Raw genomic sequence first — 10672 nt, forward strand, 5'->3', positions numbered from 1 at the left:
ATACAGCCTGCCAATGTCATCGACGGTGCACGCGATTCAATCGAAGTCTAACCCTCAAGAGCAACTCACTCTGGCTAAACGGCCCCATGAAGCCGAGGTTATCACTTTTGATGATTCGGATTTGGCCAGAGTAACACTGCCCCATATTGATTCCTTGGTAATTGAGTTACACGTAAACCAATTCACAATTGAGCGCGTACTCATTGATCTGGGGAGCACATCGGAGATTATGTACTACAAGACATTCACCAAACTCGGCTTCTCCGAATCGGATCTCTCTCCGGCCCCTTATCCACTATTCAGCTTCAATGCCAATCCAGAGTACCCGTTGGGAAAAATCAGACTTCCCGTTCGAGCAGGTTCCCGAACAGTGGATGTGGGATTCTTGGTCGTCAAGCTGTCGTCGCTATATAATCTCATCATGGGACGATCCTGGTTACATACTATGCGAGCCGTGCCCAGCACCTATCATCAGCTGCTCTGCTTCCCGACAGAACGTGGTATTGAGCAAATCCGTGGCTCCCAGAAATCGGCATAAGCATGTTATCTCCTTGCTGAGAAAACACCAAAGGAACTACAGGTGAATTCAATTGAGTTACCGGATCGAGAAAACCTCGACGATGTTGGGCGGCTCCCAAATGAAAAGGCAACGAAAGACTTAGAACGAGTTCAAATCGATGGAAGCCCAGACAAGTTCTTCATGGTCGGCGCCTCCTTGAATCAGGCCGACAGACAGCAGCTAATATCTTTCCTGCTCAACAACCTCGATGTCTTTGCATGGAATCCGTACGAGATGCCGGGCATAGATCCGTCAGTTTCACAACACCATTTGAATGTCGATCTTAAGTGCAAGCCGATCATTTAGAAAAGCCGGCGGTCAGCTGCAGAGCACACTACCATCATTGTTGAGGAGGTTGCCAAGCTGCTTGACATCGGAGCAATTAGGGAGGTGACCTACCCTACATGGCTCTCTAATAGAGTGGTGGTGAAAAATAAAAATGGGACTTGGCGAGTGTGTGTCGACTTCACGGACCTAAACAAAGCCTGCCCAAAGGATTGTTTTCCTCTTCCCAGGATAGACCAGCTTGTAGATGCTACGGCGCGCCATCAGCGTATGAGCTTTCTTGATGCCTATAGAGGTTATCATCAAATCGCTATGCATCCGGAGGACCAAGAGAAAACTGTATTCCTCACTCCAAGAGGAACCTATTGCTATAAGGTAATGCCTTTTGGGTTGAAGAATGCAGGGGCAACCTACCAGAGACTGGTCACCACCATGTTCAAGGAGAAACTCGGCAAAACTATGGAAGTGTACATTGACGATATGGTGGTCAAGTCTAAAGAAGAGCAGAATCATATAGCCGATCTGGAAGAGACATTCGGCATCCTACGCAAATATGGAATGAAGTTGAACGCTTCCAAATGTGCATTTGGTATCGGCTCTGGCAAATTCTTGGGCTACATTGTCAACCACAGAGGAATCAAAGCCAACCTAAGGCAAATCACAGCAATCCTAGAGCTCGGCTCCCCTCGTTCAGTAAAGGAGGTTCAAAAGTTGATGGGAATGGCTGCCGCACTCAACAGGTTTATCAGCCGGTCTACAGATCATTGCCGACAATTCTTTCATACACTACGACAGGGCAGGGCCTTTGAATGGTCCGTCGAGTGCGAAGCCGCTTTCAACGGCCTGAAGACCTGCCTCCGCTCAGTACCACTCCTGACAACACCCTCTATTGGCGACCCGCTCATTTTGTACCTGGCAGTTTCTGACCGAGCCGTCAGCGCCGTATTGATAAAGGAAGAGCTGGGGGAGCAGCGGCCAGTGTATTATGTGAGCAAGGCAGTGGTTGACGCTGAAACACGCTACCTTCCGCTGGAAAAGCTCATCCTAGCCCTAGTTATGGCAACAAGGAAGCTCATGCATTACTTCCAGGGGCATAGCATTGGGGTGCTAACAGATTATCCCCTCCAATCAGTACTACGCAGTGCGGAAGCATCTGGACGTGTTTCAAAGTGGGCTCTAGAACTTGGCCTGTATGATATTCAATTTCTACCCAAAACCTCAATCAAGGGATAGGTGCTTGCCGACTTTATCGTCGAATTCACTGAGGGCCTTGCCGACTTCAAGTCTGATGTCGCCGACTTCAAGTTAGATAAAATTCGACCGAAGTCGAACTAGAGGATTTATGTTAGGGACATCTGGTAGTTGTATTGTGATGGATCGTCCAGTCAGTGGGGCAGTGGAGCTGGAGTTGTAATCATGACTCTTGACGGCGCAATAATTGAGCAGGCCGTCAAGCTCGGCTTCGAAGCATCAAATAACGAAGCCGAATACGAAGCCCTTTTAGCCGATTTGCAGAATGCGCATATTTTGGGTGCTCGGCGTCTGCTTGTGTTTTGCGACTCAAAACAGGTGATCAATCAACTAAAGGGGGAGTACGCAGCAAGAAACGATCGTATGGCGGCCTACATGAAAACGGCCAATTCCCTGTTGGCAAAATTTGACCATCATGAGTTGAACTAGATAACACGTGATCAGAACACCCATGCAAATGCCTTGGCTTGCCTAGCCTCCGCAATCAACTCAGAGATTAAACGAACTATCGAAGTAGGATTCATCCCAGAGCCAAGCATTGGCCCTTCGGAGGAAGTCCAAATCAACGTTATAGAATCAGCACCAAGTTGGATGGATCCCATTGTTGCATTCCTATCTTCTGAATAACTCACAGAGGACAAGAAAGAAGCACATAAGCTGCGAAACAAAGCCATGCGATACTACTTGGATCCGCAAGGAAGACTTTATAAAAAGTCACTCTTTGGCCCATATTTGGAATGTGTGCACCCGGACAAAGTCGAGGAGCTTCTGACTGAGATACACGAAGGCAGTTGTGGTGCCCATTCTGGCAGATGCTCTTTGGCCCATCGAGCTATGACTCAGGGGTATTATTGGCCGACAATGAGAGAGGACGCCGAGTGTTATGCAAAAAAGTGTGAACAGTGCCAGAAATTCTCCCCGTTAAACCATCTGCCTGCTGAAGAGTTGAACTCTATAACCAGTCCTTGGCCGTTCACCCAGTGGGGGTTGCTATCGTAGGACCATTGCTGATGGCCCCAGGAAACAAGCGATACCTGATCGTCGCAAGAGATTACTTCACGAAATGGGTCGAAATGAAGGCATTAACACACATTCGAGATGTTGACGTTAAGCGCTTTGTGTGGAGGAACATCATAACACGATTCGGCATTCCCAGAGCTCTTATCTCGGACAACGGCATCCAGTTTGATTGTGGCGTATACTGAGAGCTGTGCAGCAAATATGGTATTCGGCCTTACATTTCTATGTTGGCTTAACCCCAAAGCAATGGCCAAGCTGAAGCCTCTAATAAATCCATCTTGGACGACATCAAGAAGAGGCTGGAGAAAGCCAAAGGCAAACGGGTCGAAGAATTGCCGAGTGTACTGTGGGCTCAACGATCTACACCGAGAAGATCGACTGGGGATCGGCCACCCGATACTCAAGTCGCAAGTTTTTGACACGGGCCGAAACGACATGATGCTGGCTTTGGATTTGATTCTAATCGAAGAACGAAGAGACCGAACCCTTGTGTCCATGGCACGGTACCAGCAACAGCTGGCAAAGTCGTAAAATCAACGCGTTCAGCTGCGCCGCTACACACTAGGAGAGTTGGTCCTGAAGAAGGTGCTCCCAGTTGACAGGAAACCGGCCGATGGAAAATTGGGTCCTAACTGGGACGGCCAATATCAGATCAATTTGATCGTTGGAGTAGGGGCCTATCGGCTCAAAGACATGTCAGGAAGGAGTCCGCCACGACCTTGGAATTCCATGCATTTACTCAAATTTTATCATTAACCCGACTTGTGAGACATGATGCTTGTTCCGAACTGTTCGCCATGTACATCTCTTTTTCTGTAATACAAAGATTCTCGTTCAGCTACTACAGAATCTAGTTGAAAGATGTTCTGATTAAAGCCTCCGGATTCGGAGCGCCCTTCGTGGATATCACGATTGGCCAAATAAAGTCCCCAGATTCGGAGCTCGATCGGCGAATGACGTCATTGGGCCATTAAAGCCTCCAGATTCGGAGCACCCTTCGTGGATATCACAATTGACCAAATAAAGTCTCTGGATTCGGAGCCCCATCGGTGAATGACGTCTTTGGGCCGTTAAAGCCTCCGGATTCGGAGCGCCCTTCGTGGATATCACGATTGGCCAAATAAAGTCTTCGGATTCAGAGCCCCTTTGGAGAATGACGTCTTTGAGCCAATTAAAGCCTCCGGATTCGGAGCCCCATCAGTGAATGACGTCTTTGGGCCGTTAATGCCTCGGGATTCGGAGCGCCCTTCGTGGATATCACGATTGGCCGATTAAAGCCTCCGGATTCGGAGCTCCATCGGCGAATGATGTCTTTGGGCAGTTAAAGCCTCCAGATTCGGAGCCCCATCGGCGAATGACGTGTTTGGGCCGTTAAAGCCTTCGGATTCGGAGCGCCCTTCGTAGATATCACAATTGGCCAAATAAAATCTTCGGATTCGAAGCCCCATCGGCGAATGACGTCTTTGGGCCGTTAAAGCCTCCGGATTTGGAGCGCCGTTCGTGGATATCACGTTTGGCCAAATAAAGTCTCCAGATTCGGAGCCCCATCGGCGAATGACGTCTTTGGGCCGTTACAGCCTCCGGATTCGGAGCGCTCTTCGTGGATATCACAATTGGCCGATTAAAGCCTTCGGATTCGGAGCCCCATCGGCGAATGACGTCTTTGGGCAGTTAAAGCCTCCAGATTCGGAGCGCCCTTCGTGGATGCCACGATTGGCCAAATAAAGTCTCTAGATTCGGAGCCCCATCGGCGAATGACGTCTTTGGGCCGTTAAAGCCTCTGGATTCGGGGCGCCCTTCGTGGATATCACGATTGGCCGATTAAAGCCTCCGAATTCGGAGCCCCATCGGCAAATGACGTCTTTGGGCCAATTAAAGCCACTGGATTCGGAGCCCCATCGGCGAATGATGTCTTTGGGCCGTTAAGGCCTCCGGATTTGGAGCGCCCATCGTGGATATCACGATTGGCCAAATAAAGTGTGACGCCCCCCACTACAAGAAAATAGACCTTTGGCGACTAAATTTTTAGTCGCCAAAAGTCCCTTTTTAGTCGCCAAATGTCAAATTTCCACTTTCCCCGACAAAATCTTTTAGTCGCCGGGTTTGTCGCGAAGAGACTGTCAGCAATACCTTTGGCGACTAAAAAACTTTTAGTCGGCAATACACAGGTCTTCAGCGACTAAGATTTTAATCGCCAATAGTCAATTCCATTTTTGGAAATCATACCTTTGGCGACTAAACTATTAGTCGCCAATAGTGAATTAATTTTTTTATTATTTATACATTTGGCGACTATTTTTTTCGTCGGCAATGCTCAATCTTTTGGCGACCACAGTGTTTAGTCGCCAAAAGCATTTTTGAAAAAAAAAAAAAAATTTCCCTTTGTGCCTCAGACCTCCGACGCTTCGAACCTGAGACCCCCAGGTGGTTCCAAACCTTAACCACACACTCGACCCCACTATGCCACTGAACCATCTCGTGACTATAGTTGCAACTTATATTATTTATATATTACTTTCACCAGTATTAATACAAAACTATATATATAAATGTAATTATATATATTCAATATAATTTATGTAAAAAATAAATTATTTATTAAAAAAAATTTAGATCACTTTTGGCGACTAAAAAAATTATTTAGTCGCCAATTCTATTATTTTTGGGCTACTAATTAATTTTTCGTCGCTAAAGAAAACTATTCCGCCTAAAAACCTACCCTTTTGGCGACTAAACCTGTTTATAGTCGCCAAAAACCTCCCCCTTTGGCTACTAAAGTGAATTTTAGTCGCCATAAACCTGTTTTTAGCTACTAATTTTTTTTTAGTAGCTAAAAAGCTTGACCTTCAACGACCAAACTGTTTTTAGTCGCCAAAATAGGTACAATCAGCGACCAAAGTGGTTTTTAGTCGCCAAAACCTTAACGTTTGGCTACCAAATGGTTTTAGTCGCCAAAAACCCTAACCTTTGGCTACTAAAATTTTTTTTGTCGCTAAAACCCCTATATTTGGCGACTAAACTGCCTTTTAGTCGCTAAAACCATTGCAATCAGCGACTAAACTCTTTTAGTCGGCAAAAGTGACCAATTTTGGCGACTAATTCCATTTTAGTAGCCAATTCTACGACTTTCAGCGACGAAAATTCCCATTTTAGTCGCCAATAGTGTTTTTTGTTGTAGTGCCCATTCTACACTATTGGTTGCCGTCAAGGGAGAGTCACTAATGAGTCCTATGGTCAATAACCAAGTACGATCCCAGATCGTCAGAGGAGTCAAATTAGCCTCCCTTCTAAGTCCTGTTTTCTTAGGCAGCGTACTACCCTTTTGACAGATCTTAAAAGGTATTGACACAAGGTCTCATAAGTAACGATAAAGTTTATATATAGAATATAAATACATAACAATCACAATATATATGACTCAACAGATGGTTCCATTACATTACATCCCCAAAGAAAGCTTAAATCTTCAAATGAGTCCTTATAAAATATCAAAAAAGAAACTTCTAATTCTTTTTTTCTAGGATAGCCAAAAGTCTTCAAAAGTTTCGGGCTCGTCGTCTCCAGCCATGAATTTCGCTTCGTTACCTGGCATGATACGCCGTGAGCTTTGAATGCCCAGTAAACACACACACACCCTACCTTTTTTTTTTTTTTTTTCTAGTCCAGTACACAATCATAATTATAAAATCAAGTAATAAAGCATGATGCTTCAATAAATAAATGAACGGTTAAGTTAGATGTTAGCAAACTAGAAATCCCCCAAAGAGATTTCGTCCTCCCAACCACAAGAATCGGACGCGGATTATTTGATATGCCCCCTCTTTTACTGCTTTGTTGTAGACCTAACCTCGGATGCCTACTAACGGTTATGTACTGTGTAGCGCCAACCGCAGGGCCTCAAAAGAGACGGTAAAATAGGGCCTTGTCCGAATCTCTCCTTACACCAAACCACCTAGAGTCCGAATACAACCGCTCCGTTCAAGGGTTCCAAAAACCACTTGCGCAAGACTTTAACTTTCAAATAGGGGACGCATCCCAACAATCCATATATCACATATTCTCATCTTTACATTATTCAAGTGTTCGAAAACCCAATACCCTCCCACTTAGGTTTCCCGCTAAATTAAATGTTTTAAATCAAGTTAATCCAACTTACAAGACAATAATATCCACATAGACATGCATCCATAAAGCGAGGAAGATAAATAACATAACCATAATACACATAATAACATGCCAAGATATGCTCATATGTAAGTAGGCAAATTCACGAATTCAAGGGCATAAAACATCCATACATAACACAGTTTCCGGATTTAATGTCACATGAAGATTGAGATAAAAGGACTATTTTAAATCTTCCACCGGACTCGGTCTCCCTATGGTTCGTAGAGAATTTGATCTAGTTTCTAGAACACTTTTTGAAAATGGGATTGCTTTTCCAGATTTTAAGTTATTTAGAAAATATTCCAGCACTGTCCAGAATCTGTCCAGATTCGTCGACCGTTACGAAAATTTGATTTTCTTGCAAATCGCTTGATGTTTTTCTATGAAACAAATTTTAGTTAAAAGATAACATCTTGAGGAAGGTTTTGATATAAAATAGATGTCCAGAATAATTTTTAGAATGTTTCTAGAATTTCTGGAAGTGGGGTGCAAAAACAGATTCTAGGGTACTTTGCCCAAAACAAGAAGGTTTATGAAAAAGGGGTTCCACCAAGGGAAAGTTTCATTTCTTTTGTGAAGAAAATATGCTAACTATCACATGTTTAACTCAGAATTTTTTTTTGAAAGAGTGCCCTTGAAAAGTTGAGAGATTGGTACAAAAGAAGATGGTTTTGTGCCAAAATGGGGAAAATACAAGAGAGATGGAATCAATACTCAACCCTTAGCATTTTTAACATGAGAACTCAGTAATAAAATATCTGAAAACATTATTTAGAACCCTTAGAAACATGTATTAAAAAAAAAGAAAAAATGAAAGAGGACGTTGTGTTTGTGGCTTACCTACTAAACTTTGCACAAAAAGCTCTCTTCTTCCTCCTTCTTCTCCTCTAGACTTCTCTTTCTTGCTCTCCTCCCTCTCTCTAGCCGAAATGTGTGTGTGAGTGAGTGTGTTGTGTGTGTTTGCAAGCTAGGGGGTGTGTTGGTATTCATAGACAAACCTTTGAGGCAAAAAGTCCTAAAAGTCCCTTAGTTGGATATAGATGGAAATGTTAGGATTTGTTTGAATTCTAAAGGAATGGAAGGGGTTTGGGAGGCTTGTTTATTGGTTTAGGCAACTCCCAGTTGTAATGAAACTAGTTCTTGTATTTTGCATCCTAGGTTTAGGTCACTAGGTTGTGTTTTCCTAGAAGTTCATGATGGTGTTTCTTGGGAATTTGATTTCTCTCCTTCTCCTAGGAAGGGTCGGCCATGGGGAAGGGTGAAGGACCAAATTTTTAATTATTTTATGTTCTAGGCACACTCCTCTAGGTGTATATGTATATATATATATATATATAGCATGATTGATGGTACATCAAGGTACAAGGTAGAAGTACTAGTCTGGGGCAAGTTTTGAATTTAATTAAAGGGTGGGGGCTTGGAGTTAAATACATGTAACTTATGTAGAATTAAATTAGGTTAGGTAACCTAATCTGGCTAGGGAAATTCCTGTTTTGATAAAAATAAAATAGTAATGCTAACCGACAAGATTCGAATTAATTCAAGCAACCGAGGGGCTTTAAGAAAAATAATTCAAACATTAGAGTATTCAAAGTGAATACATATTTTCGGGGGCTTCACAACCTATCCCCCTTAAAACAATTTCGTCCCCGAAATTCAACTACACATTGTCTTCAAAAAGCTCGGGGTAGTTTGCCTTCACCCAATCTTGGCGTTCTCAAGTAGATTCCTCAATTCCCCAATGACGCCATAGCACTTTTACCAAGTGAACCGTCTTGCCTCTAAGGTCCTTTTCTTGAAGATCTTGTATTGCTACCGGTCCTTCTTTAAACGTAACATCTTTGTCAAGACTGATCTCTTCCCATTTGAGGACGTGTGTCGGGTCAGCGATGTATTTACTCAACATGGATATATGGAAGACGTTGTGTATTCCTGCTAACTGCGGGGGTAGAGCTAATCTATATGCTACTTTGCCCACTCTTTCTAATACCTCAAAAGGTCCAATATATCGTGGCGACAGCTTCCCTTTTCTCCCAAAACGTACGACTCCACATCAATGGTCTTCTCTTCTTGTCTGCATAATTCTTTTGTCGGTCTTAGGCAGTCTTTAACCGTTGTTGGATCAATTTGACCTTCTCAGTAGTTTCTAGAACAAGTTCGGGTCCTATCAGAATTGCATCACCCACTTCCCTCCAACAAATCGGCGATCTGCAAGGTCGTCCATATAATGCTTCAAAAGGCGCCATACAGATGCTAGCTTGAAAGCTGTTGTTATAGGCGAATTCAATTAGGGGTAGTTGTCGTTCCCAACTTTCTTGAAAATCCATTGCACAAGCTCTCAACATGTCTTCGAGTGTCTGGATTGTGCGTTCAGATTGTCCATCCGTCTGCGAGTGAAAGGTGGTGCTAAAACACAATTCAGTACCAAGAGCTTCCTGCAAGCTCCCCCAAAATCGAAAGGTGAATCGTGGATCACGATTTGACACAATAGATACCGAAATTCCATGTAGTCGAATGATCTCCCCAATGTAGAGTCTGCACATAGACTCTAAAGTGTCGGTCATCTTATAGGGTAAGAAATGCGCTGACTTGGTGAGGTGGTCCACTATTACCCATATAGGATCGCGTCCTCTAGGTGACTTAGGCAACCCTATCACAAAGTCCATTGTCACGTACTCCCACTTCTATTCGGCTATCGGTAGAGGTTGCAACATTTCCCCTGGTTTCTGATGTTCCACCTTCACTTGTTGGCAGGTCAGGCATTTTGCTACAAATTTAGCCACTTCCTTCTTCATTCCATTCCACCAATATTGCCTCTTCAAATCTTGGTACACTTTAGTCCCTCCTGGATGTACCGCGAATGCAGAATGATGACATTCCTTCAGTACCTTTTCTCTAAGTAACTCGTCACTTGGTACAAATAATCTACCTTGGTGTCTTAAACTCCCATCGGGGTGAATTACCCAATCGGGCATGGGTTCTCCTGATTCTAGACATCCCTTGATGTAGGCTACTTCTTGATCGTGCTTCTGGGCCTCCATGACTTCATTCATTAACTTAGGCATCACCTTCTGTGCACTAAGACATGCTTTTGTATCTTGAGATTCTACTTGGATCCTGAACTCATTGAGTGTCTTAACCATATCCCATTCCTTGACGGAGACCTTAGCCATCATCCCTCTACTCTTGTGACTTAGAGCATCTACTACTACATTGGCTTTACTGAGGTGATATGAGAGAGTGAACTGGAAATCCTCAAGATACTCCATCCATCGTCTCTGTCTCAAGTTAAGGTCTTTCTGTGTGAATAGATACTTCAGACTCTTGTGATCATTGAAAATCTTGAATTGTTCCCCGTACAGGTAATGTTGCCATTGCTTTAGGGCAAAA

The 10672-nt window shown here is 43.8% G+C and overlaps 1 pseudogene; it reads right to left on the minus strand.

Moving 5' to 3' along the window:
* Nucleotides 1–9948, minus strand: part of LOC145799628 (tyrosine decarboxylase 3-like) — a 28629-nt pseudogene extending 18681 nt beyond the window's left edge.
* Nucleotides 9949–10672: the final 724 nt, after the last annotated feature.

This window comes from Camellia sinensis, chromosome 9 (assembly GCF_055761805.1).
Source record: "Camellia sinensis isolate YWXY chromosome 9, ASM5576180v1, whole genome shotgun sequence".
Classification (NCBI taxonomy): Eukaryota; Viridiplantae; Streptophyta; class Magnoliopsida; order Ericales; family Theaceae; genus Camellia; species Camellia sinensis.